The sequence below is a fragment of the Eubalaena glacialis genome, chromosome 13 (genome assembly GCF_028564815.1).
Source record: "Eubalaena glacialis isolate mEubGla1 chromosome 13, mEubGla1.1.hap2.+ XY, whole genome shotgun sequence".
NCBI classification, from domain to species: domain Eukaryota; kingdom Metazoa; phylum Chordata; class Mammalia; order Artiodactyla; family Balaenidae; genus Eubalaena; species Eubalaena glacialis.
This window is the reverse complement of record NC_083728.1, coordinates 19,948,037-19,972,628: the sequence shown is the minus strand read 5'-3', so window position 1 is coordinate 19,972,628 and position 24,592 is coordinate 19,948,037. Positions and strand designations below refer to the sequence as shown.

Here is a 24,592-nt window from a genome sequence, read left to right as displayed (position 1 = left end):
TTTCCAGGCAGAGAAGGAGTATGAAGAAAGGCATGAAGACCAGGATGGGTGGGGTGCTTGTAGGAGCAGCCCCAGAGCACTGGAGGGGAGAGGAGATGGCAGGGCCCCAGGCTCGGGGGCTGGGCAGGGTGGCGTGAGAGGACCCGCAAGGCCATGCTAAGAAGTTTTGACTTCATCCTGCAGGCAATGGTCAGGCTACTGGAGATCTTGGAGCTGGTCAATGATTTGTTGGGATTTGTGCAGGCAGGATGGAGGTTGCCTGGGAAAGAAAAACACAAGTCAAGGGACCAAGGAGGAGGGTGATGTCAGTGTCCAGAATAAGAGTCGGCAAATTTTCTCTAAAAGGCCACCCCAAACACCCCCAGCACCAGCACATCCAGTGCTATTTCTTGGCCCCATACCTTGGCATATGCTATTCCGTCTGCCTGGAATTCCAACAAACTTACCCTCCAAAATTAACCAAGTTACTCATTCATTTAACTTAAATTAAGTATTTACTCTGTGTGAAGTGCATAATCCCCACTCTCATGAAATTGACAGCCTAATGCAAGAGTCGGCAAAACTTTTTCTTTAACGGGCTGGAACGAAATATTTTAGGCTCTGTGGGTCATAGGTTCTCAGTCACAAATACTCAACTTTGCCATTATAGAGCAAAATCACTTTAAAACACGATGTAAATGAATAAGCCTGGTGATGTTTCAATAAAACTTTATTTATAAAAATAAGCAGGGGGCCAGATTTGGCCCCAGGGTTGGTCAACCCCAACAGAAATATAATTCAAGCCACAAACATGAGCCATTACTTATTTAAATTACATACGTAATTTAACATTTTCTACACATTTTGAAAAGTGAAAAGAAATGGGTGGGATTCATTTTAATATGTTTTTTTTAATCCAAACTATCAAAATATTACCATTTCCACATGCAATCAATATAAAAAAATATGAATGAGCTATTTCTCATTTTTTATACTAATCAATAGAATATTTTTTATACTAGAGCTTTGAAATCCGGTGTGCATTTTACACTTAAAGCACCTTTTAATTCGAACCAGTCACATTTCTAGCGCTCAGCAGTCACATGTAGCTGCTGGCCACTGTACTGCACAGCACAGGCTTAGCAGAAGCAGAGGGACGAGGGGTCCTGGTGGGGGTGGGGATGGAAGGGAGAGAAGACAGGGAATATCTGACATCAACTGAGGGCACGAATTCATTACCATCCCAATCCGGCTTGGCCACCTGCTTGCTGGGTAATTTTGAATGTGGTTCTTCATCAATCTTGGTCTCTCTCAAGCTCAAAGTATCTGCCCCTAGGTTCCTGCCAGTTCTGTTACGTGGATGTTCCGGGATTCGGGGTTTGGTGGAAGGGGTCATCAACTGGGACTTTCTTCGCTAAAAAGCACCTTCAACAATACAATCATCTTGTGAAGCTCGGGCTGAGGCTCTTTGCGGCTACCCCAGCACTCACCCCTCCTGGGGTCTTGGAGGATGCTTGTCGGCTCTTGAGGAGTCAGGGGCTATAAGGAGGGGAAGGAATAGGAAAACCATCTCCCTAGTTCCCTGGGGTGGGGAGGTGTGTGCTCCCACCACACACACACGCGCACACACAAGCACATACAGGAATCCAGCTGTTCCCTCCCCAACACTGAACCAGGGGTGAGAGCTGTGATCTCCAGCCTGTCAGGGAGCAGAACGTGGGAACAGAGAGAGACCATCTGAGTCAGAGGATGAGTCAGAATGTTCTGGAGAGCTTCAGAAGGGAAGAGCAGGAGGGGTAGATGGTGGGGAGGGAAGCCAGGTCCCCAGGGCAGAGGGAGCATGGGCTGGTTTCCCAGTTATGGAGCCAGGGAAGAATGTCCTAGAAGGAGTGGGGTCTACTGCCTTGGCCGACCTGTGTCCTGAGGGAAGGCCGGGGCTGGGACGTGCAAAGTGGACGTGCGTTAGGAGAAGGAAGTGGCCTTTTGGGGGGCCATGCAGGGAAGGATTCAAACAGGGGTGTATGGAGGCTTCTCTGAGCACACAAGACGCCTACAACGACTGTGCCCTGTGAAGGCTCAGTCCCAGACCCTCTCACTTGAGAAGCGTTTCCTGATGCCTGCCTTGCTAAGTGGGTGAGATACTGCTAATAACCCTTGCTGAACTGGGGAAACTGAGGAAGACGTGATGCTGGGTTTTCTATTTGACCCAGGCTGGGCCAATAGGGCAGGACCAGCTCCCCCATGGTGGAGCGTAAGTCCCCGGCAGAGTGTACATCCACATGGCCCAGCTTAATTCAGGCACGTGGTCAGTGCCGGGGACCAGTCATGCTACCACGTGGGGACTCTCAGAGAGCTCGTCAAACCGTCAGATCCAGGCCGCAGACTTTTTAGAACCAGGTGGGAGGATGGGATGAGGATGCCCTTGGGAAGAGACAAGGTCAGAGGTGAGAGGCCAGCCTAGAATGATCCGCAACAGGAGCCCAAGCCCAGGTCACCACAGGGGCCTCTGGAGTGTCCCCACAGCAGGACACTGGGTTTGACTTACCTCCTGGTTACACTCGGGCCTCAGCCTAGGGACCAGCCTGGCCCTAATCAGGACTAATTCCAGGACCTGGGATGGGGGTCCTGAAGGAGAAACCGAGGGCCCAGGCATGGGTAGAGGAAGCCAAGTAGACACAAGTGGCTTCTCCAACCCATTCCCAATCTTCCAGTTCTCTGCTCACAGCACCCCATATAATTGATGCCTTCAATTTTTAATTCTTATTTCCATATAAGTTATGTCATTGTACACTTACTTAATTTTTCATAATGGCTGTGTTAAACAACCAGCTCACAAAACTCTCAACTTTTTAACAGTCGTCTCTCGCAAGCTGTTGAGTCAGCCCCAAAATCGCTGAAATACCCATGTTCTTTCCCTCCATACACCTTTCAAGATGTGCAATTATTTTTTCTCCTTGTTTGACTCTCTTTATGCTTGCCCTCTGGAATGTGGGTTCCGTGAGAGTGGAGGCTGTGACAGATTTATTTTCAGTTGTATCCTCAGAGTCCAGCTCCATGCCTAGCCCACGATAGAAATGCAATAAATATTTGTTGAATGAACGTATCCACGCGTGAATGAATGGGAAAATGAGGTCAATGGATGTCACAGGGTTGGGCATCTCTGCTGTGGATTGAAGAGGGAACGCTCACCTCCAGCGACCCACGACAAATCCCACAAGGCTTACTGGGGTGCTCCTGACAGGGTGTGGGGAGCAGAACAGGCCCAGAGTTTCCAGATAGGAGAAGCCAAGCTGCGGTAGCAGAGGTGAATCTGGAGTCATTGCCGGAGGGTCTTGGGGTCTTGCAGGGATGGCCTCTGCTAGGGCTTTCCCCCCTCCCCCACAGCTCACCTGGCCCAAAGGTGGGCGGGGCTTTCAGGTGCATGAGGAGATAGCAGTTGACCATCACAGCCGTGCCCGTGGAGCTTTGCGTGGGGAGCTGAGCAGACCCATCTCATCCAGCGTCTCTGGGATCCTAGCTGTTCTTGACCCCCGTGCAGGCAGCACCCTCCACCTAGGGAAGAACAAGCACCCCAGGAGGAACAGCAGATTCAGCCAGCCTGGGCTCATCGGCTCTCCAGTGTGTGTCCCACCTCCTGTCAACCCCTCCAGCCTGGAAGCCTGCTACCCTAATACACAGAAGACACTCGACTTCACAAGCCTGTCTGTAGAACTTGCACAGGGGGAGATGCAGAGGAGGCTTGCGGCATGAATGAGCCAATGAGTAAGGCAGCTTCCCAGCCGAGCAGATGTGAATCAGAGGCATTTCCCACTCAGGCCAGTGCTAGGCCTAGTACTGGGAAGGAGCACAGAGATGCCAGGCCAGCTCTACCCATAACTGCCATCCAGGGTAGGAGTTCAGAACTCAGCCCTAAAGGCAGCCAGCCTGGGGTCACAGCTCTGCCACTCTCTAGCTTGGGCTTACATTTCCTCATCTGTAAAATGGGAATAAATCGTTAGAGCACCTACCTCTTAAGATGGCTGGGGGATTAAATGAAATGATACAAATAAGGGGCTTGCAAATTTCCTGGACCAGCAAAAGAGCTCAACGGATTGATCTGCAATTTGTAAAACACTTAGCTAGCATTTTCCTTGTGCCAGGAATTGTCCTAAGCACCTTATAAATATTAACTCATTTAATATCATGCTTGCATTGAGGTCTTAACATTGTGCTATACTGCCTCCCGCTGTGTTTTTTCTTTTGTTTGATGGATAGGTTTGGTTTGGTTTGGTTTTGGTTTTTGACATTGTTATTGTTACCAAATAAGTTTCTTCCTCTCTCTGGGCCTCGATATCTGTAACAGGGCATTGGATTAAATGACCTCTAATCCAATGTTTCCATTGTTATCTATCTCTGATTTTCCATCTCTTGGTTGGCACCAGCAATGCAGACGTTTCTAAGTCCCAAGTGCACAATGAACTCTCAGTGCAGGGATCTGACCGAGGAGACCAGCCTCTGCTGCCAAGAGAATATGGGCATGGTGGCCACTTGGCTCAACTGTAGGGGTTGAGCCATTCTCAAGCCCGCCCACGGTGGGTGGTGTCAACTCAGCTCTCACCTTCCTATATGAGTGAGTCCCAGGAGATCAGCATTGTGAGATGGAAATCCAACACCACCAACCCCATTCATCCTTCAGTCGGTAAGTATTCATTGAGCCCTGACTGTTCACCAAGGGCTGTACAATGGGAACAAGGCAGGGAAAGAGACAGGAAGGTGGCTACCTTCATTGAGTTCAGTCTCCTGGAGGAAACAGAAAATAAACGAGTCAACAAATAAATAAACCAGCTAATTTCACAAAGAAGCATCAAGGGCTAGGAAGAGTGTAAATTAAACTACTAAGACAGACAGTGGCTGGGAGGGTTGGGAGGGTAGGCTCGTCTCTATAGAGGTGACTTAGGAATGGTGATGGGAACCAACCGTCGTATGAGCCGAGGGGCGGTGGGATGGTCTATTAAAGAAACAAATATGTGGGGTTTTTTTTTAATTGTACTATTTTGTAGCTGCTGGTAAATCATCTATTGTTAGGAAGCATGCACATCTTAGGCTTTTTTTTTACTTTTTTCCCCCCCAAAATAAATTCTGGTATGTTTTCTTATAAGGTAGGCATACCTCTATGGAACTGAAATAGTAATCTGTTATATTACCATATTCAGACATTTTTGTCAGAAAAAATTTTCCGTTTTTAAGGAAAACTCAAGATCAATGTTCCTCTAGGGAGAAGCTTGAGTGGGGAGAAGAAATGGCTGAAGTAGGATTCTAGATGTTGACCCCAATTTAGGTCAATATCAACCTATGCAATCTGGGGAATTTCCTGTTTCTCTGTCTGTAAATAGGGTGTTGACCTCAATAAGCTTTATGAAAATGTTCTACTTCTAAAAAAATTAATGCTAAACTAAATATAAATATTTTTTTGCTCAAAAAAAAAAGAAACAGGTCGGGGTGCCTGGAGTTCAGGAAGCAAGGTGGAGAATGGCCGCGGAGCTCAGCAAAGCAGCAGGGGCAGATCAGGTAACACCTGGCAAGTCAGCATAAGGAGCTCGGATTTTCTTCTAAGCATATTTGCCTGTACACAAGACCTGCTACCTAATTTGTGGGACCCAGTGCGAAATGCAAATAAAAGACCCTTGTTCAAAAACCTCCAAGAGTCTCAAGATGGCAAAAGCAGAGCATAGAACCAAGCATGGGGCCCTGCCCGTGGAGCCAGCCCTGTCTCTACAAAACTCTGTTGGCATTAACAAAGCTTTCTTTAATTTGACAAATATGTACTGAGGACCTCAAACAAACCAAGCGCTGTGCCAGGCACTGGGAGTACAAAAAAGCGAATGATCTAAAGAAGAAAGCCACTTTGACCTTAATTTTTCCATTAGATTTTCTCCACACACATACAAAGCCAGAAGACTGCCCTATCTTCACGTATCTGATGGTGCTGAGACCCACAAAGGTTCACACCATCCGTTGAATGGATTTGCCTTGATCCCTTAGTAATAATGGGGACAATTATTGCATAGCTGCCATGTGCCTGTGTGCAGACATTATTCCACTTAATCCCCCACCACTCACCACCTATTAACAGGAACCTTGCAAAGAAAGCAAGAGATGAGAAATCAGGCTCAAAGAAGAGAATTAACTTTTCCAGGTTCACACAGCTTACCGCTAAGTGGGGGAGCTGGGATTTGAACCCAGTTCTGGTTGGATCCAGAGCCTTCCCTCTCTAGGTACACAATCCTTACTCACGTACACTGTGTGTTCAGGTGATTGTTCAAACTAAAGATTCAGGTGCAACCTTCAATAACCTTGAGAGTACCTAATGTCTATTGACAGCTTACTGTATGCCAAGCCCTACCCTAGCTCTCCACGTAGATTTCCTCTTTTTTTTTCTATAGACAATCCACTTGTGCATAGAGCACAATTTCCCCATTTTCCTGGTGAGGAGACTGAGATTCAGAAAGGTTAAGTAACGTGTCCGAGGCCTCCCAGCCACTGTGCTGTAGAACTGGGGGCCTAGTCAAGCTGTGTGTCCCAGGGTCTGGGTCCCCGGCTCTGTTCTGCTCCTATCCCTCCCTGCTAAGACCAAGACACAGTTCTTGCGGCTGTGGGACCCCTGGCCCGTTGGTCAATTTCTTTTTGGAAGGTCAGAGCTCAGAAGTCCAAGGAGCCAAGCCCCAAGAGAAGGTCTGGGGGTTTGACCTGGTGTCAACATCAGGACTGAAGATTGCTTCATGCCCGGCCCAAGAGAAACAGGGAAGTCTGACTTCTCCCCTAACCATGGGAAAGAGCTCCTTTTCTAAAAAAGGCAAAGCCAGAACCATGAGTGTGACATGTCAGGGTCCTTTCTCCACAGCCTTTCCCTTTGTCTTGGTCTTTTGGCCAATGGGGAGGGCTATCTTGAAAAGAGGAAGACTTGGTCACTCTTGGTTTTCTGACCAAGGATCTGAGGGACTTCCCTAAAGAAAAGCGCCAGGCAGGAAGAGTCTGGGGCCGGCCATGGCCTGGGGGGGCTTAGCCCCTGCTCTGTAGGGCAATCTTGCAGGGACCCTCAAGTCAGGATTGGCAGCCTCACTCTGGTATTACCCAGAAGCAAGCACTGGAAAGAGGGCAGGAGCCTAGGGAGGCCTCTCGGGAGAGCCCCTTGTTCCCAAACCAACCACAGGAAATCCAGGCAGCCGGGGAAGTAGAGGTCCAGGGGTCTGTATCAGGCCCAGATCTGCTCTGGTGTGGTGGACTTCAGTGTCAGGCAGACGTGTCTGGGAGAACTCAGTTGAAATCCTACAATACCACTCACTTGTCGGACCTGGGCAAGTCCACTAACCACTTTGGGTCTACTAATCCCCATTTTCCTGAACTAAATGATATAACCTGTATTAAAGGACAGACACAAATAGTAGGGAAATATAGTTCTTGGTCTCAGTGAAGTTGCAGAAGGAGAAAGGCAGATGAGAGAAGTAATGAGGGTTAAACCCAAGAGCAGAAGTATAATACAACATCCTCCTGGATTTCCGAATCTGGGGTGTAAGTTTCAAAAAGAAAGAACTGCATGTCCTGTTATACCACAATTCCCCATTCCAACATTCTTAATGTTGATTTGTCTTACATCTCTAGTGTGAGTCTATTTTGAGTCTTTGGATCACTAAGAATGTCTACCTATGCCCTTTACTAGGAAGCCTTCAAAATTCCTTAAGTTCCAATCTTCTTTCTCCAAAACCCTGTAAGTCTCTTCCATTTTGGAGGGCAAAGGAAAAGGCAGCCAATTTTCATGTTCTTTGTAAGGAGTCTTTCTTCTCTTCTTTGATGCTCATAGTCTAAAAGTAAATTATCCTTATAATTGAATATTTTGTGTTCAAAACAGTGAGAACCCTTTTTATTTTTCCTTAGGAATGTGAGTCCTTCCATTTTGCATATTCAATAACGTTTTCTGAACATATTTTTTTAAAGCTATCACTTATTGAACATCTAGGGCCCCATTTAAAAAATTAACTTATATAATCCTTACAAAATCCTTATCAGAATGTGATTAACGAATGTCATGGCTAAGAGTATTGGATGTGAAGTCAAGCTGTCTGGATTTCCATCCAGACTCAGAGCCTTTCCAGCCGTGTGACCTTGGACATGGGACCCAGGCACTCTGAGCCTCAGTTTCTTCATCTGTAACATGGGGGCGGTAGTGGTACTCACCTCATTGTGGCTGGGAAGATTAGATGAGGTGACACAAAACACTCACACTGCACCTGGCACATGCAGGGGCTCTACAAAGGTGACTTTTCGTGTGAATCTCCTTTTCCTTTAAAGGAAACTGGGACTTCAAGGAGTTGAGTAACTTGCCCCAAATCATACAGCAAGAAGTGATAGAGAGGGGATTCCAACCACCTTTGTAAACCCAAAGTCTACACCTATGACCGTCAGTATAGAGCCTGTGCCCAGCACCTGCCTGGCATGGAGGAAGCTCTGAATCAGGAGAAATTCCTCTCATCAACCATCTAGCACAGGAAATAGAACAGATGCTAAAGGATGGCTTTAAGCATCTTCCCCTTCCAGGCCTTGGGAACAGCAAGCTTAGCCTCTGTGCACTGACAAGGCTTAGTGGTCCAGAAGCCATACTAGCCGACAGGCTGACCCATACATGCCTGTCTACACGATTACCCTTTATCACTAATGTCACGTTCTTGAGATTTCTGCTCCCTCTGATAAACAGAAAAAAAGTATATATATATAAAATACGTATTTTATATATATATTTATATTTATATATAAAGTAATATATAGTCGATATATCTGAATATAATACGAATCCAGCTGGACACTGCTTCAGGCAGTGGTCTGGCAGCAACATCAGACAGAAAAGGATTGTAAAATTCAATCTACTTCTGAACCCCGGCAGTCCAAAAAGAAATCAGATACATATAGTCATTGAAGTATTTTTCTTCTGAGCTCACAAGTACAGGATACTGTAGAAGCACAGAGGAAGAAGTGAATAAACCACACAGGCTGAAAGTAATCAGGGAAGGCTTCCTGGAGGAGTTAACATGGGTGCTGGATCTTGAAGGATGAATAGGAGTTGCCACATTAAAAAGAAAAAAATGAGACCCACATCAACAGAGACAGAGGGGTCGAATGGGCATGGTGGGATGTAGTTAAGGAAGATACCGTCATTTACATCTTTACTTCTTCATTTGGTCAAGGAAATTAAAGAACCCCAAATAGAAGCCAGATCCTGTGCTAGCTGAGAAAGTAAAGCTTAATCTAACCTCCAGTAGCTCCCAGTACAACCCGCGAGCAGATCATAACACACAGTGTGGGAGGAGTGACATGGCTGCTTCTGATGTGTGTAAGGAGAAGGGATTAAAACTGCAATACAAATGCAAAGAAAGAGGAGGGATTTTTGCGCTCCATTTTTGAAGACAGAAGATGCAGGATCCTATAACCCATTGTATTCCAGGGACAAGGGAAAGGCAGAAATCTGAGAGATTGTCGGATCTCCAGCACAGAATATCAAGAGGAGGGAATAAAAGACGAGAAGTATGCTTGAGAAGTTAAAAAAAAACAACTCAGCTTTAGAATCAGCTTTCTAAATTTGTGAATCTAGGCAGCCTTTAGTCTAGAAACTCCTTGCGAGCCAGAATGAAGATTGCAGCATCTAGAAGGCCCTGCATCTCCCCTTAGAGGACCTAACACCATTCTGGCTATAACTAAGTGCTCAGTGAGTTCTTGGTGACTTGACCTGTCCTACCCACGCTGTACTTGGATCCAACCTTTCTCTGCAACCCCGCAGAGCCGTCCAGAGTGTGGAAGGCCGGGTTCGCAAGCTGCCTTCTGCCAAGCCCACCTGAGCCGTGACTCCGGGGTACCAGTACCAGAAGCTTCCATGCATCACGGAATGACAAAAACCGTTTCTCTTTACAAAAACCGAAACGCCCCAAGATTGAACGTGCAAATGCTTGTGCAGCTATAATCTCTGCAAACATCTGCTACCTTTGTGTGGCAAACGCAGCCCCTTTAGAACAGTGTCTTTGATTTCAAGGAAAGACAAATCAGCCCGCATGTTTTTGTTCTGAATGCATCTCATCACAGGAGGAAATTTTCGGCAGCTTGGAATTCTGAATGTATGAAAAATGCATTCTTTTTTTTTAACAAGGAGTTCATGATAGAGAATCAACAAGATTCCTGAAAGAGATGCAGTCAATTCTCTATTCCTGTCCCTTTCCCATCCGCTGCTTCATCTTTTCCTGGATTCTCCAAGGTCTGGCTCTGGAACAGGGTCTCATCTGCATCTCCATCTTCAGATCTGAGGTGGCAGCTTTTCTGGCCTAGCTGGGTTGGGTCAGGGCCGGCAGCGGCCTGAGTCACCTCTCTACTCAGAGAGAGCTACGGAATAAGGGCAGGGCTCTTCTCTCCTGGCGTCCGACCTCACAGGGTGTGTTTGTAAATAATCAAAATGGAGAACTGTTTGCAGTGCAGAGTGTGTCTAAGACGTAGCCCTCACCTTCACGGCCCAGTCAGAAGGGGCCGGTGTCACTGTCCCCAAAGCAGCAGGTGTGGAGAAATAGACTCAGCTGTCCTGTGTTCAACTCCTCTCTTTACTGCCTTCTGGCTGGGTGATCCCGAGTGGATGTTTCAGACTTGTTGGATCTTAGGTTCACTGTCTATCAAACGGACAATGGCAAAACCAACCTGCTGTCAGAAGCCAGTGAGTGAGACTGTGCACAGCTGACTTACAAACAGCAAAGGAACATTTAGATGGAGGGTGACCGACTGTCCCAATTTGTCTGGGACTGAAAGGTTCCCCAGGATGTGGGATTTTCAGTGCTAAACCCAGAGGAGTACCAGAGTACAGAACAAACCAGGACCATTGATCACTCTATGTGTCTTCAAACACAGCACGACCCCAATGTGACAGGAACAAGGACTAAGGTCAGCAAAGAAGTGAAATGAATTTTCTGGAAAAGTGTACACTGATCACCGACTGATTCCTTAATATATTCTGAGAGCTTTATGACAACGTTAAGCAAAAGGCTTTCTTATTGTAATTTAGTCCCCCATCAGCAGAGGGGAACTAAGAGAAATAAGCTAAGAGAAATAAGACTTACAGATTGCTTCATGGAAAGAAATACTCCAGTCACCCTTCTTAGTTTTGGAAAATACCCATGGTGGTTGCTATGGAGAGCAACGGATGACAGATTAATTAGAGTCCCTCTGGGCATGGGACATTTGTCATCCATATAAGCACACAGAAGAAAGGCTTGAGAACCATTGACCACCACCGCCATCTTGGTCCAAGTCTCAGTACCTCTTCCTATGGACGCGACTGCAACGCGCTCCTCATCAGATCCCTTACTCCTACGCTTGGCCTTCCAACAATCCATTTCCGACACAGCAACCAGAGTGATCTTTTTTTTTTTAAGGAATTCCTTTATTATTATTTTTTTAATTTATTTTTAATTTATTTTTATTTTTGGCTGTGTTGGGTCTTTGTTTCCGTGCGAGGGCTTTCTCTAGTTGCCGCAAGCGGGGGCCACTCTTCATCACGGTGCGCAGGCCTCTCACTATCGCGGCCTCTCTTGTTGCGGAGCATGGGCTCCAGACGCGCAGGCTCAGTAGTTGTGGCTCACGGGCGTAGTTGCTCCGCGGCATGTGGGATCTTCCCAGACCAGGGCTCGAACCTGTGTCCCCTGCATTGGCAGGCAGATTCCCAACCACTGCGCCACCAGGGAAGCCCCAGAGTGATCTTTTTAGGTGACAAATCAAGGCAGATCATTCCCCTGCTTCAAATCCTTCAGTGCCTTCCCAATGTGCTTAGAACAAAATCTATCACAGGCTGCATGACCCAGCCCCTGTGGCCTCCACAGTCTCATCTCCTATCACTCTCCCCTTTGCCCACTGAGCTGGCACCCTGGCCTCCTTTCTATTCCTCAAATATGCATCCTCAGGACCTATGTGTGGATGCTTTCCCAGCTGCCTCCAAATTCCTACCCAGCCCTTTGCACGGCTGGTTCATCCATCAGTCTCCACTCAGATATCACTCTTCAGGGATGCCTTCCCTCATATGACTGACAATTACTTTGTTTGCATGTGTGTTTCCTTGATTTTTGCCTGTCTCCCCACCTGGAGGGCAATCTCCATGAGACTCCCTCTGTCTTATCCTCCATAGCTAAAACAGTAGACTCAATAAAAGTTGGTTAAATGGATCAGATAACAGATGAATGACATTATTAAAAATTATAAAAGAGGGATGTGTATTTATTTGATCAGAGGAAAGGTAGATGCCACCTCTGACTCAGTAGAACCCCTTCTACCACCTCCATGTAGGTGAGACAAACCTCTTCCAGCCCCAGGCTCAGAGACTTCTCTCAGGGTCATATAGCCTCAGGATTTACCTGGAAGCCCTTTCAAGTTGGCACTTCATTTTATCTCCTTAACAGTAGTGACAAATAGAACCAGATTCACCTCTTATTAGGAGGACTATATTTTCTCATTCAAAAACCTTAATGTGAAAAACGAGAAACTCAAAAGCCTTAACTATGACCTGATCAAAACCTAGCAGCAACAGAGAAACTAAATGAGTTTTCATTAGTTCCAGGATTGATTCTCTAGAGAACTTCAGAGTGAGAGGGGCACAAACATACGTCTAACTGCCCACTAGCATCCACACTCAGATGTCCACAAGTTCTGAAGCTCATGGGGTCTAAGACCAGGTTCATTATCAGCCTCCCTCCACCCACTCATCCTCACCCTCTGTCAGCATCCCTGGCCACCATGCTTCCAGTTGCCAAACCAGAAACCTGGAAGTCTCCACTGACAACTCCCCTACCCTCAATCCCCGCGTCCTACTGATGCTACCTCTTAAGGATTCTGCTCTCCATCTCCACTATCCCACTGAGTCCAACGAACCATTACCTCCCCCTGGCCAACCTCATCTTCTCCTCACTGGTCTCCCCACATCCACCCAGGCATCCTTCATCATCCCCATGGCAGCCAGAACAATCTTTTCAAAAAATAAACCAAATTGTTCCCTACAGCTTCTTAAGCCCATTCTATGGCTTCCCACTTTTCTTAGAACAGAAGCCAAATCCTTAACTTAGCCTGCAAGGTCCCATGCAGTCAGCCACCACCAGCCTCTCCAGCCTGACTCATACCCCAAGGCCCTTCCACTTCCAAGTTCTTACCCTACAGCCTTTGTTTAGTTCCAGCTCTCCACAAAAACTTTGTACATGCTGTTCCCTTCGTCTGGAACAACCACTGTCAACCACCTTCTATCCATTCTTCAGATCTCTACTCAGTGTTACTTCCTCAGGGAAATCTTCCTTGATCATCCAATTTGGGTCAAGTCCTCAAAGAACTATCTTTTTCCTCCTGAGTACTTATGTAATTATGGATTCATAGATGTGACCATAGGACTATCATCTCTACCTCTCATCAGACTGTAAACTCCAGATGGCAGGGACTTGTTTCTTTTTGTCCTGCATCGTGCCCTGGTGCTCAGTATAGCGCCTGGCACAGAGCAGAAAGGCAAACCACTGAATGAATGATTGAATGAATGAATGAGGAATAGCTATCCTATGGATTTGGGCTTACCTTCCATGAGCTGGCCAAGGTCCCATGTTTAGCAATTCTCATGGGAGATGGGAGAACTGGATAAGCTACTTTACTAAAAGTAGAGGAAAAAAAAACTGAGTCATCGAAAGATTCAGAACCCGATGCTGAAATCAGCCATTGTTTCCCTGTAACTTGCATGGATGCATTGTACTTTACATATTTCTGCACCAAGAAAGTGCATAACCCACTCCAAGTCTCTTCGAGATGGATGGCACATTTACTTTCTCTCTTTGGAAATCTTAGGTGGTTTCTTGGGTTCCTTACAAATTAGTGGAAAGAGTGGGCAGCAAGGAGAGGGAAAATAGGCTGTGTTAGTCATTGTCACTATGCCAAAGAAAAGAGACCTGCTAACATATAAAGGATGTCCCCAGCTACCCACTTTATTCATTATTTCTGAGAAAGAACACACACACATACACACACACCCTCTCACTATGAGAAAGAAATGAAACCAACTTAACACCACTGGGTCAAATGGTCTTAAATCACCTATCCGTCAGCATATGTACGATCAGCTTTCACCATGTACCCTGCTAGATACTGGGATCACAGCAGAGGACAATCCTTTAGACCCAGAGCCTGTCCTCATGCACTTACAGTGTGGTGGGGGCTATGACCTTGAACAGGTACTCGCACCATGCTGCAACCAAAACTGAGAGGAAGGTATAGGGGCCCAGGTGGCACAGAGAGGGGATACCTGACCTGGCCTTGGAGATGGGCAGAGACTTGCCAGAGGAACTGAGAGCAAAGCTGCACCGCCATGACCCCTCTGAGCCTTGCCCTTCTCGTGCGTAAAATGGAGACAATAAGTCCCATCTCTCAGGGTGGTTGAGAGTGTTAGATTTAAAATAATAATAATGCTGGCTAACATTTAGTGAGCACGTATTCCGGCCCAGTCACTGGGCTAGGCACCTCTTATGCATTAGCTCATTAAATCTTCATCACAACTCTAGAAAGCGGACACTAATATTATCCCAATTTTACCAACGGGTAAACTGAGGTTTAGGGAGGTTAGAACACCTACCTGCGCTCTGGTGACCCAGGTCTGCTTGGTGCCATACTTTGAGGCAGGGCACCCTGCCACCTCCCCAATATGACCATGAAAAGCGCTCAACCCAAAATAAACCATCAACGAATTTTGGTTCCCTTCCTCTACTTGTCCCCTCCTCCTCTTTCCTCCACAGAGGAAAAAACAACAACAACAATCCCAGAATTATGTGCCTTTAGCTGGTTTCTCTGGATTCCACGAAGCCAGTTTATAAATATAGTCTTTGAAAAGGCCTGCAAAGGGGAAACCAGAATATTGAGAGTTACTCCTACCTCAAGAACAATAAACTAAATTCCTGAGTCCATCTGTGGCCTCAACCCTCACCCAGGGGAGATCCTGGGGGAAAAAGCTCCAGGCTTTGCTGTCCTTGGGGTGGGAGGTTACTGAGTTCCTGGTTGCCAAAACATTCCAACGATGCAGTCCAAAAATTAGTCAGGCCCCCAAGGTGCTTGGAGCCAAACTTCACCGTGGTCTCCTGTGGCTTGCATTCTAGAAGATGTAGCTTCAGCTGCTGCTCTGCTGGTCCCTCTGGAGGACTTGGCACTATCCCATTCACCAATGCATCATCCCCATTGGCCTGGCTGCCCTCCCCTCTTTGACCTATGCCGTGTATTACAAGGTTAGACCTCATAGAAAATATATTTATTCACCCATTTGACTTATTCATTCACTCATTATTGGGAGCCTACTATGTGCTAGGCCTGTGTTCATGCATTTGTCAACTCCCCATTGTACTGATATTCTGAGTATTTTTACAGATAAAATCAGGAGAAGACCTGATTTCTGGCCAGTTGCCACATCTCTCACTTGGCTGTGAGCAAGTATATCCAGCTGTCAGCCGGCCTCCTCCCTGCACTTGATCCCAGAGCTGCAGAGGTCAGTATGGTGGGCCTGAGATGCTGAAGCTACTGGGATGGTGGCCCTGGCTTCCCTAGTCAGCTCAGCTGAGAACAATCAAAGTCAGCTCCCCAAGTCAATCCAAGGAACCATGGGAGACCCTGACACCAGCAGGTAGGAGCTGAGCTTGCTTGTTCGCTTGCAATGGCAGCAAAACTTGGTGGTTGCTGGGCCTTAGAGAGCCCTGGGCTCCTCAGATACCTCTGAGAATTGGTCCCCAAGCCATACTCTTTGTCCTGACCTACACGTTCAGTTGGCCCAACCTTTTGGTTTCCAAAAAAGTAATCAAGTTCACAGGCTTTGGAGTCAGGCAAACTTGGGATCATAGCTTAGCTCTGTCACTTTGTAGTTTGGTGAATTGCTTTGTGCATCTATTCCATAGTTTCCCCATCTATAAAAGGGCAATGGTAATAATAGTAGTACCTTCTCATAGGGTTGGTTTGGTGACTAAATGAGATAATGCATGTAGAGTGTTTAACCTAAAGTTTCTCAGCCTCAGCACTAGTGACATTTCAGGCTAGATTTGTTTGTTGTGGGATATCCTGTGCATTGTAGGATATTTAGCAGAATTCCTAGCCTCCACCCACTAGATACCAGTAACACAACCCCTCTTTGGTTGTGACAGCTATCAATAAGTATATCTCTAGACATTGCTGAAAGTCCCTTGACATCATCCCTGTTGAGAACCACTGGTTTAACACAGTGCTTGGAAAATATACTTAATTAATGTTTGCCATTATTATTACTGGCCACTGGAACCCAGTCTGATTAGATGGTCTGTGGCCCTTGTCCAGATCTAGCCAGCCCCACAACCTGAGAGTTATTCCTAATCCCAGTTTTCTATGTACTAGCAGGACCCTGATTCAAGATATCTGGAATCATGGTACTGTAAACAGCCGGACAATGCCTAGAAATGTGTCTGCTATGCCATACTGAATAGATAAGACCTATCCCTCTGAAAATATCACAAACAAAAGAAAATTGTGGGAAGGATAGAACTGAGAGAGGAATTACCCGAAGCAATTTGAGGCTAGAAAGAGAATGGAGATCAAAGTTGAGAGGGCTCAAGAGCACTAGGATGATGATACCATTCAGCCATTGCGATAAGACATGAAAAGATATAGAGATGATGATACACTGTTAATCCTATCAGCATGGGGCTTACCAACCCTTGATGGTAGACCTGTTCTAAGACAAAATGTGTTTATGGGTATAAAAACGCCTAGACCACTAGCCCACGACCTGACACACTGTAGGCCCTCAATAAAGGTTGTTTAAAGCTGTCATTCAGTTTGACCTATTTTTTGGTCAGGGAGGATGATGGGTCAGACTGAATTGGCTCAGCATCCTAGAATGTCAGAGTTGGGAGGGATCATTGAGACAACCTGACCCAGCTCCTTAATTTTATGGAGAGAGGAGAAGAAGAGTGTACAAAGTCACACCGTGTGTAAATGACAAAAATTGGAAATGGAACTAGGTTTTCCAGACTCTACAGGTGAGTGCAATGCATTTTGACATGCGTCTACTGACTTGTCCTGAGCCTAGCATTTAGTTTACCTGGTGTCAGACTCAGCTGCTGGAAGAGAAGTGATCGGATGCATTTGGATACATAGTCTTAGACCACGCCCTACCCTCTGGTCTTGGCATCCCCCAAACTGCCTCTTCTTGACTCCGTTCTCCTGTGCTCCTGGGCTTGCTTCCATTTTTATGCCTCTCTCTTCCCCTAACCTCCTCCCTGCAAAGCCTGGTCAAGCTTTATGAGTACCATCTAATCCCATGAGAGTACACAGGCGTAATCTGACTCCTCGTTATTTGACTTAGTGTCTCCTCCCTGACAACAACTAACAACGAACTTGAGCACTTACTGTGTGATAAGAATCTTATATGCAACACCTGTCCGTACAATAATGTTCATTACTACTATCTCCATTCTACACTTGAAGCAACAAAGGTTCAGAAAGTTTCATGTGTGGAAAAGGAGAACTAGGGTGTTAACAAAACAGAGCTAAAAGACTAAACAATTAAAGCACTAGCTGTGGAGAACACAACTGTCCTAGAGTAAAAAATAGAGATGGTTGAATTCCTGGAGAGTGAACTAGTTAATCTGAAGGTCATAGGGAGATGGTGGCTGGTGAATGCTTCCTGAGAGCTAATCTAGAATAGTCTTTTTTTTCCTTCATGTCTGGAAAATACAGATAAATTGAGGAATGGGTTGGCAGTAATGCTGGCGTTCCTGGTTGGTGGGAATCACAGCCAGGCAGCATCTCTCTGCTCTCTCCAGCCCCCCCCGAAGTTCATATCCCATTCTGAGGTCAGGCCTGTGCCATGGCCAGGCTCTTGTTTTTCCTCACCAGGTTGCCAAATCACAGGCAGGGTAGGGATTACAGGACTCCACCTGTCTTGACACTGGACCTCCAGGTCCTGACCCATTTCTGACTAACCCATCTATGGAGTCGTCCAAGTCTATGACTCACTTCCCACAGGGCTCTTACCCAGACAAACCTCCCTGTGGACCTTCTCTGTGCTCTGGAGTTCCTGCAGCCTGCAGGCACCAGCACTGCCTGTTCTGGACAGCTCCACCCAGCCCAGCCCTCACCTGGGTGTTGTCCTGGACTCCACACTTTCCTTTCCCTTCTCACCCCAAGTCTTCCTGCCCTATCTGCTCTGGCGCACAAATGTGTCTCTCTCTCTTAAGCCTTTTTAAGGGGTGTTCTCCCTGACACAATTTCTCCCCCTCTGATATACTCATCCCTCAAAAACGCAAATTTGTTCATATCAGGTTGCCACTTAAACACCTGCTATGGATTCCCTTTTCCTCTAGGATAAAACCCAAGCCCTGTGGGTTGGGTGTCCCACCCTGCAGCTGAATCTATCAGTCTAGAATTTTTTCTGCCAGGTGAGTCTAGAGAAGATGGAGTTACTTAAGCTAAACAACTAAGACTCCCCAACGTTTGCTCCCACACACAATAGCACTTAGATCTTAGAATCTTCCATTTTAAAGAGACCTTAAATCAACTTCTCACTACCACAAACTCAATCGTTTCTTTTATTTATTTATTTATTTATTTATTTATCTATGGCTGTGTTGGGTCTTCGTTTCTGTGCGAGGGCTTTCTCTAGTTGCGGCGAGTGGGGGCCACTCTTCATCGCGGTGCGCGGGCCTCTCACTATCGCGGCCTCTCCTGCCGCGGAGCACAGGCTCCAGACGCGCAGGCTCAGTAGTTGTGGCTCACGGGCCTAGTTGCTCCGCGGCATGTGGGATCTTCCCAGACCAGGGCTCAAACCCGTGTCCCCTGCATTGGCAGGCAGATTCTCAACCACTGTGCCACCAGGGAAGCCCACTCAATCGTTTCTTGACTGCTACCAATGACAGGAAGCTTGCAACATTGTGAGGCAGCCAGTATTATTGTGTAAAGAGCTTTTTTTATCATAGGGTCCTAGATGAATTACTGTGCCAATGCCCTCACTGCGAGGGAAGCTGGGAAGTTGAGCATGTGCCATCTTTAGTTTTATGGTGGAAGACAGACCCCACATCTCACCAAGATCCATAAAGGGAAGAATTCCCCCAAATTAGTCCAAAAGTTGGAAAGATGAAAAACAACAACAAATATCCACCCCACCAATCTAGGCAGCTTATTTTCAAGAGAAATAATGATATTTTAGAATTACCAGTTCTCAGTGAACGTATGATGGCTCCAAACTGATTCTCACTTCCTTTTCTAAGTGCACCTAACCCCTTCACCATTTAAATAACCCTTTCTAGTTCATTGCCAGAGTCTGATGTTAAGCCCATAAACTCTAGAACCCAGGTTTTGAAAATCAAGGCAAGACATGCCCATCCCCAGTCTTCTGGCCTCTCTCTCCCTCCACAGCTCCTCAAATAAGACTGACAGGGATTCCACAAAGACGTCTGCAAGTCCTTTCAGGACCCTGAGCTATAATTCATGTAGGACTGAGATTTGAATAAATTAAGAACAGAAAAGTGTGCTTTTCACCTCTCTCCTATCTTGAGTTTCCATCTTTCCAGATTAAAGGCTTTTGCCTCGATAAATTGAGAAGCTCTCTCAATTCTCTCTGATAACTGTCAACGTGGTACCATCATCATCATGCTCTGGACTCTCCTTCCTCCCTACAGTCTGTCTCCAAACAACAAAATAGAAACCCTCATTTTTATTTTCAGTGGTGTTTCAAAGGTCTTAGCTCCTCTCCAGTTTAGGCTTTCAGATACAGTTCTTACAAACGTGGGTCATTTCCCCAGGTGTTTGGCTATGTGCCCTTTCTAAGTATTTGTGTTTTTAAAACCCAAGCCCACGGGAGATGACACTATGGAGCCAAGTTGCTTCCAATTCACCCATATCGGGATTATACAATGGAAGGAACATGGATGCTGGGCTCAGATTCACAGGGACTTGAACTCCATCTACATCTCTCCCTAGCAGTGTGAGCTTTATCTCTAAATTTAAGGTAATACGAGCTATTCACTCTCATAGAGCTATACCACTGGGTATTTGTGTGGCAGCCCTTTGTGGACATGATTTTAGTCCACAAATTCTCTTGGGTATTTTCCCTTTGGAGAACATAGAGATTTGTCTGTCTGAACTCCTGCTATCACATCACTTAAAAACACCAGAAACTAACACATTGTAAATCAACTATACTTCAATTAAAAAAAAAAGATGCACAGATATCCACCAAATTTGGAGAGTTCTTTGAGCTAGTCCAACATAAAATATAGGCTATGTGGCGTGCATAATGTTCCCTGTGGGGAGCCAGGAACATTGCAAAAAATATATAAAGTCATCCTCCAGGATAGAGCTACCCCTAGGGTGTATGGGGCCCTGAGCAAATTGTTTTTGTGGAGCCTTGTCAAATAACCAATTTAATTTTTAAAATATATTATAAAACACATGGATCCATGCAAGGCATAGTGAATTATCAATGAAGACTTAGAATAATGGATAAAGAAGAGGTAATTACATACTGGTTTATTGTCCAATATTGCACATGAAGATTTTTCATAGGGTCCAGGCACTATCTCTTCCTGTTCAGGTCCAAGAACCACCTCTTTGTTTTCTTTATTGTCAAATGCACCATTTCTGGCTAGTTTTATATCTCTCACCATGAGAAGAAAAGATGAAATGCTGTATCTACTTCCAGTAATATGGCATTTCAGAACCTACTTATTTGGAAACAATATATTACACCCTGTGCCTATGCAGTTCCCTAATAGCATTTTTTAATGTCAGTTACATCATTATTCAATGCTGCCTCATCCATCGTGCCACCTATGAATACTGGCTTCCAACGACTCGAAGGTTGTACTGAATTTCATTGGTGAAGACCACAAATGCAAGTCTTAAACCAGAACATGCAGGAAAATGTGAATGATAATCCATTTTCCAGTTATGTCAAATTTACCATGTGGAATATTAGAAGCTACACATGGCAAAACACATCTTCCAATCATATCTGGAACTCTTTAAGTCATAATCACTGTCTCCCTAAAAATGGGACCTTTTTCAATGTTGATGACACGATTGCTTTCCACTCATAGGTGCCAGTGGGGGGCACAGATGAGGTGCCCAGGGGAAAAACAAGAAGAATGGTCCCATTCATCTGTCCCTTGCTCACATGGCCTAAGGCCAACTTGGAAGAGCACATCACACATCCTCAAGATAGGGCATTGGCAGGCTTCCCTGGTGGCGCAGTGGTTAAGAATCTGCCTGCCAGTGCAGGGGACACGGGTTCGAGCCCTGGTCTGGAAAGATCCTACATGCCGCGGAGCAACTAAGCCCATGAGCCATAATTACTGAGCCTGCGCGTCTGGAGCCTGTGCTCCGCAACAAGAGAGGCCGCGATAGTGAGAGGCCTGCGCACCGTGATAAAGAGTGGCCCCCCCTCGCCGCAACTAGAGAAAGCCCTCGCGCAGAAACGAAGACCCAACACAGCCAAAAATAAATTAATTAATTAATTAATTAATTTTTAAAAAAAAAAGATAGGGCATTGGCAAGAAGGGCTCATTGACTATCTCAAAAGCCCTCGGAGTGGATAGACATGGCCACCTCTGGAAGCTGTTCAGGGGATGAGGAAACTACCCTGGGTGCCAGCAGTGAGGGTTGCACAAAGGTAAGGGGAGCATGATTAGGTATGAGGCTTGAGAGGTCAACAGAGATCAAAGGTCAGCAGGGTCAAGTAGAAAAGTACCGGGAGGATGGACTAACCACGTAGCAGGATCAACATAAAGGCACAGACCTTTGAAAAAAGAAGGTGCATCCAGGAAACATCTGATGATCTCTGTGACTGAATTTGTATGTCAGGCTAGGAGATTTGAACTTTATTCTGTAAATCATGAAGACTTAGTGTAGCATCTCAAGCAGGAGAGACATGGCCAAATTGAGGTTTTAGGAAAATCACTGCAGCATCAGAGGGAAAGTCAAGCTGGAAGAGAAGAAAGTAGATGGGTGAGAAACCAAATAGGAGGAGGTTATTTTAATTATCCAGCAGGAGACAAAGAGAGTCAGAACTGAACTTGGGTAAGGAGTCATTGGGTAGGAGAGAACAGGGTGTACGCAAGACAGGTTTCAGGAGCCAAGCAGGTGGGGTGTGATGATTGACGGACGCAGGAGTGAGGGTCAGGGAGGAGCCCAGGGTGACTCCCAGGCTCTAGCCATGGTGACTGGGTGGAGAATGGTGTCATTCCTGAAACAGGGAATAATGGAGGAGAAGCAAGTTGGGCAGGAAAAAGGATCAATTCAGGCTGGGACTTTTCAAGTTAAAGGAATGCAGAATTAGAAGAAGAGGTTCCCAAAAGACAGGGAACACCTTCAAAAGTCAGGAGTGAAGTCTGGCCTGGAGAGGCTCTTGGTCGAGTTGGAGTCCATAGAGGGGATTCTTAGAATGAGATGAGAACTCAGAAGAGAATCTGGGAAACACTGAAATGTAAGGAATTTTAATGGAGTAAAAATCAAGAGTTAAAATTCAGGACACTCAGGGATAAAAGTCAACCCTCCAAGTATTGGAAGCCACACCCGGTTCCTTGGCTGAGTTTTCATCATCAGTTATTCACATATACCCACCCCTATTCCCTCTTTCTTTTCCAATGATGAGTAAAAACACAACCTGCACACTCATCACATTTACAAAATTCCTGTACAAAATTTCTCTAGAGCCTAAGCTGCATGTTCCCTTGAGTCGACAAATCTGAACACAGCCAGTGGGTTTGCAGAAGGTTGACTTCAAGAACATGGTAGGATAATGCAATGGATTGATCGTGACCATTGATCAGTCACAGTTACCAGCCCTGCAGGGGGTGAGCCTAGACCTTAGAGCCTCCCCCACCACTTAGATAAATAAGGAAGGAAAGCCCTTAGATTTACTTGTGTCTTTCCCATTTCCAGATGGAGAGACTGAGGCCAACACATTGGAAAGATTTTACTCAAGGTCAGTTGTGAAACAAGTTGACCACATCAGTGTGACTCAATCTTCTCAACTGATTAAAATGTCTTAATGGGCAAAACCTTTCCAAAGTTCCTCTGCCAATGCAACCAGGTGCCACAGGCCTCTTTCAGAAACTAATGAGTCTGCACTTCCTTCAGCTCGTTCAGAAGCTCCTGGGATGAGACACAATCCAGGGTATTTCTGAAGCACTCTTTTGACAATGTCACTCTCTGGGTGGAGAAAAGGTGAAAGTTATCACCCTCTATGGGGCTCCATAGACTGTGGTTGTCACATATCCCTCCCTCCTTGAGGCCACTAGGATCTGCATTTGTCCTGGGAAGGGTCTTTGGGGCCACTTAATGATCCTGACAAGGAGACTCAATGAGGAAATCCAAACCTGTTTTGCAAAAGTGACCTTTCTTGAAACTAGATTGTGTGGGATACTCCTCCCTGAAAATAGCTGTCCCTGGGTGGGCGTCTTCACAGCTTCCTCTCTGACACCCCTGCCTCTGGTCTTACCCTACTTCAGACCTTACTCCACACAGCTAGCTGCAAGAGGGATCTTTCTGGAGCACACTTTTGACAATGTCACTCTCTGCTTGAGAACTCCCAGGGCTCTCTCCCACCTACAAGCAGCCTGAGAAAGTATTCAAGACCCTGGTCCCAGTATAACCTTCAGCCTGTCCACCTATTATTTCTCCCAGGTTCCCCAGAGTTCTGCCCCTTTGGAAGTCTTGCAGTTCTTTAAATACACCAGATACTTTTATGCCCCAGAGCCTTTGCACATGCTTCCTGGAATTCCATTTTTCTTGTTAACCATTTTAAAAATTCCTGTTCTTATTAATTTAAATATTTTGTATCTACATTTTAAATTCCTCTAAAATGGTGACTGGTGTCTTACCTTGCTATCCCCAGCACATAATTCAGAATTTGTCAACATGGTGGAATGAATGTCTATGGGCTAATCAGACTACTTGCCAGAGTCAGAAAGAAGAGGAAGGCTGAGAGTAAATAATGCAGGATCAGCTTGCACATGAGTGTGGGAGAGGGGAGCAGCTAAAAAACTGACCATGAAGCGCCACAGTGGCCATGTTTCAACTCAAACCTTACTCAGGAAGTTACTCTTCCTACCAGAGAGGTAGCAGGCTAGAACCATCCCCTTCATTTCTTCCTCAAAACAACTCTAATCATGGCTGGACCACAGGGAGTTTAGAAGCCCTAGTTATGGATCATAGGTGTAACTCTGGTCCATTTAATAAAAAGCCAGAGCAGGCATTTCTAGAGTATACAAGAGGTAGCAGAGCTCCTTAGGAATATTTAGGAATATCATTGATGGTCCACAGAGTAAATTTTAGGCAAGAACATAAGCAGAAGCTGAGAATTTTCTGCCAACAAATGGTAACATTGAGGTCAGACATGTGTGAGCAAGAACAGTATACCTTCAGAAGGAATCAGAACAAGTGTCTCTGTGAAGAACCAGACATAACCTGCTCTCTTGGCTGCTCCCAAGTTTTCACCAGGTGCCTAGTGAGAGTAAAATGGGAGCTTACATAGAACTCCATTGAACATCATGGCCAGGTTATCCTACACTAGTGTCCTCAAGTT

The 24,592-nt window shown here is 45.9% G+C and overlaps 1 long non-coding RNA gene across 7 annotated transcripts in view; it reads right to left on the bottom strand.

Annotated features, from left to right (window-relative positions):
- Positions 1 to 696: 696 nt before the first annotated feature.
- LOC133103924 (uncharacterized) overlaps positions 697 to 24,592 on the bottom strand; it is a 109,053-nt gene continuing 85,157 nt past the window's right edge. For all 7 annotated transcript variants that reach the window (XR_009703423.1, XR_009703421.1, XR_009703425.1 and 4 more), the window contains 2 exons: positions 4,577 to 4,758; positions 697 to 3,531 (listed from right to left, as the gene is read on the bottom strand). This is a non-coding gene — a long non-coding RNA (uncharacterized LOC133103924). The remainder of the gene's footprint in view (positions 3,532 to 4,576; positions 4,759 to 24,592) is intronic.